At 46.7% G+C, this 4,067-nt stretch overlaps 1 pseudogene; it reads right to left on the bottom strand.

Moving 5' to 3' along the window:
- Positions 1–1,708: 1,708 nt before the first annotated feature.
- Positions 1,709–2,535, bottom strand: LOC110311417 (annotated as a pseudogene).
- Between the last annotated feature and the right edge of the window lie 1,532 nt (positions 2,536–4,067).

The following is a 4,067-nucleotide window of genomic DNA, read 5'->3' on the forward strand; positions in this document are numbered from 1 at the left end:
CAGGCCAACACCAGGCACAAACCAGCAGCCACAGTCCAGTCTTTTCAGCAAGTAGACACCAGGCAGCTGTAGTTCAATCCTGAAGAAAATGCCAGGCTTGCCAACTGGCCTGAGGTGAGGCCTCACAAGTGGCAAGCTGCCTCAAGAACCTCATGAGCTGTTCTTGGAGGAGTTTCTCTCAATGGCTGAGTTACCACAAGTTGAGCTCAGCAATGAGTTGTAAGGTAGGCCAATGCATCCGTGTCATTAGTGAAGAATAGCGAGGCAGAGCAAACCAAAGGAAAGCTCCCACTGTCTGTGGCACCATGTTTATACTCCCTCATCACGGGTCCTTTCATTCATGTGTTTGCTATATCCAAACATCCTTTCACCTGTGGCTGCTTCAGGAAAACAGTCTTTCATGTGTTTGCTCCCCCCTCCCCCCCAAACAGGGTTTCTCTGTGTAGCCCTGGCTGTCCTGGAACTCACTTTATAGACCAGGCCAGCATTGAACTCAGAAATCTGCCTGCCTCTGCCTCCCAAGTGCTGGGATTAAAGGCGTGCACCACCACGACCCAGCTACGTGTTTGCTTTTAGCGAGACCCTTTCACCTGTGTACCCCAGGGAGACATTTGACATAAGTAACTTTCCAAAGAAACTAGAAGTTTCCATTGCAGAGCCCCCTCAATATTTACTGATGGAGGAAAGAGGGGTGCTGCAGCAGTAATATACTACTCCCCTGAGGATGAACTCCCTATTCTACAATTCTGAGAGATGCCCCATCACTCTCTGCAGTAGAAAGGTTAAGGGGTCCCAGAGGAAGTCAAGGGGTCCCTTAACCTCTTTTCAGACAGTGCATATGCTGTCAATTTGCTACCCTGACTGTCCAGACCCTTGGTCAAACTAGATGCCAACCCACTATCTCCTCTAATCACACAGGTTTCCACCTCCTAAAGGAAACAGCCTCCCTCATCTACATGTGGCATGTCAGATCTCACAGTCCCACGTCAGGCTGGATCTCTCAGGGAAATGCACTCGCTGGCCAAACTGCCTCAACAGGATCATTCCTAGCCTGCACTGAGCAAGCAGACCAGTTCCATTCACACACACACACTCAAACATTTTTAAAACAACGCCAGGATAAATTTATATCTCAGACAATCCAAAAGCCGTCCATATAAAATAGGTTCTTTTTTTTTTTTTTTTTTTTTTTTTTTTTTTTTTTTTTTTTTTTTTTTTTTTTTGGTTTTTCGAGACAGGGTTTCTTTGTATAGCCCTGGCTGTCCTGGAACTCACTTTGTAGACCAGGCTGGCCTCGAACTCAGAAATCCGCCTGCCTCTGCCTCCTGAGTGCTGGGATTAAAGGCATGCGCCACCACGCCCTGCAAGTATAGGTTCTTAAGCACAGAGACATCTCTTCAGATCTGGGATATTGAGGATCTTAGTGTATTAAGAAAAATAGTCCAGGATAAGGACAGACATCCTCTCCCAGCTGCAGAAATTCGAATGGTAACTTTGCAGGCATGGATGTATAAACTGTGAAGCTCAGTAGGGCCTCTTCATACAGGCACACATGTAAACTGTCTTCAGAACATTCAGCTGGCATTAGGCAGGGTACACACTAGTTTATGAAAGAAATGAGCTTTTCTCACCTGGTACAATGGGTACATTTTGTTGTTGTTGTTGTTTTAGCAGACTTAATTCATTTATTTTTCTTGTATAAAAACCCTTATGTGGTAGCCACAGCTGGAGCCTGGGTCCTCTGAACAGAGACTCTGGTGTAGGTTTTCACTACATGAGCAGTGAATTCCTGATAAGAAGACTTGGTGAACACAGTCTCTTTCCAGAGGTCAGGGGTCAGGTAGCTGTAGGTCTTGGAGATGGCATCAAAGGTAGCCTTGGCAAAGTTGCCCAGGGTGGCAGTGCAGCCCCTGGCTGAAGTGGAGCAGTCATCTAAACTGGCTATCATCAGTTGCTTCTTGGGCACAGGAGCAGAGACAATGCCAGTGCCTCTGGGGGCAGGGATGAGTCGTATCAGCAGAGTCACAGCGGCTTGTCACCTTGCCTGGAACAGTGTGGGGCTTGCCAATCTTGTTCCCCTAGTAGCCTCTCCGCACAGGGACGATGGAAAGCTTGGCCAAGATGATGGCCCCTCGGATGGCAGTGGCGATCTAGTTGGAGCTCTTAACACCAAGACCAACGTGACCATTGTAGTCCCCAGTAGCGATGAATGCCTTGAACCTGGTCCGCTGCACTGGCATGATTTTCAGAACCTCATCCTTTAGGGGTGCACCCAGGAAAAAGTCAATGATCTCAGACTCCATAATGGGCAGGGAGAACAGGTAGATCTTGAAGGACTTGATCTTCATGTCCTTAACTAGGTGGCCCAGAACTCAGAAATCCGCCTGCCTCTGCCTCCCGAATGCTGGGATTAAAGGCGTGTGCCACGACGCCCAGCTGGGGATCCACTCCAGCTTTACCTCCATGAGCCCCTAGGCCTTGACCACGGCCTCGACCACGACCGCAACCCCTAAGACTGCTGCCAAATCCTCCACAGAAGCCGCTCTGGCCTCCTAATCCTGGCCCACCTGACTCCCACCCCCCGGGGTTCTCTGGGTCCTTCTGCTGCACCGGCATTATCCACCATTTGGTGTTTTCCCGAAGAAGTCAATGGGTTTGTTTTGTTTTGTTCGGTTTTTTGAGATAGGGTTTCTCTGTGTAGCCCTGGCTGTCCTGAAACTCACTCTATAGATACACCAGGCTGGCCGTGAACTCAGAAACCCACCTGCCTCTGCCTCCCAAGTGCTGGGATTAAAGGAGTGTGCCACCACTGCCGGGCTCAATAGGTACGTTTTAAGTAAGCCAACAATTACCAGAAATTGTTTCTTCCAAAGCAGTAAGGACTTGTGAAGGAAGTGTCTTTCAGTGGGGAGTCGGCAGAGCTGACTGTTTTATGCATAGGCCCTTGAATGCAGAATTGAAGCAACCTGAACTCTCCTGGTTGGCTTCAAAGTCACAGAGATCCTCCAGCCACTGCTTCCCAAGTGCTAGGATTAAAGGTGTGCACTATCACTCCTGGCTCAGTGTTGAAGAGCACTGACTGCTCTTCCAGCGGTCCTGAGTTCAATTCCCAGCAACCACATGGTGGCTCACAACCCTCTGTGATGGGATCCGATGACCTGTAATGGGTCTTCTGGTCTGTCTAAAGGCAACTACAATATACTCACACACACAGTCATGTTTGTTTATGTGGGGGTATACACACACAGTCATGTTTGTTTATGTGGGAGTATACACACACAGTTATGCTTGTTTATGTGGGAGTATACACACACAGTCATGTTTGTTTATGTGGGGGTATACACACACAGTTATGCTTGTTTATGTGGGAGTATACACACACAGTCATGTTTGTTTATGTGGGGGTATACACACACAGTCATGTTTGTTTATGTGGGGGTATACACACACAGTTATGCTTGTTTGTGTGGGGGTATACACACACAGTTATGCTTATGTGGGAGTATACTGTAGTATACTGAGGTACTGCATTAAGACTCTATACCAAAACCCTTCCAGACAAGCCATACAAAGCAAGAGACCTCTCTGCTCCATTTTGTAGTTGATTTGTTGTTGGGGTATTTTGCCAGCACGAATCTGTGTACCATTTCTGTGCTGGTGTCAGAAGGCTTCAAATCCCTGGAACTGTAGTTAAGGGGGAGGCCTCCTGGAACCGGTTGTGGAACTCTTGAAAAATTATTGAGCTGTAGTTCTTGTGGCAATATATGTTTTGTTTTCTTATTCCTTTTATTTATCTTTTATGACAAAATTAGTCACTTTTATTTCAAAGAAAACAGTACAAACAAGTGTGCAAAAATTAAGTTTCATGATTAAATACACATAAGGTAACATGCATACTTGACATCAAATCCACAGTTAGCCGATTACAGGAGCATAAAGGAACTGGCAGAACTGAGAACCTGTTGCTGTGCACAATTTAAATGTTTGCAACCTGAAATCAAAACCGCAAAACTGAGCTTCTTAGAAGATATGTAAAAAAACTAAACATATACCTCAAGTGGTACAGA

Source organism: Mus caroli, chromosome 16 (assembly GCF_900094665.2).
Source record: "Mus caroli chromosome 16, CAROLI_EIJ_v1.1, whole genome shotgun sequence".
Lineage (NCBI taxonomy): Eukaryota > Metazoa > Chordata > Mammalia > Rodentia > Muridae > Mus > Mus caroli.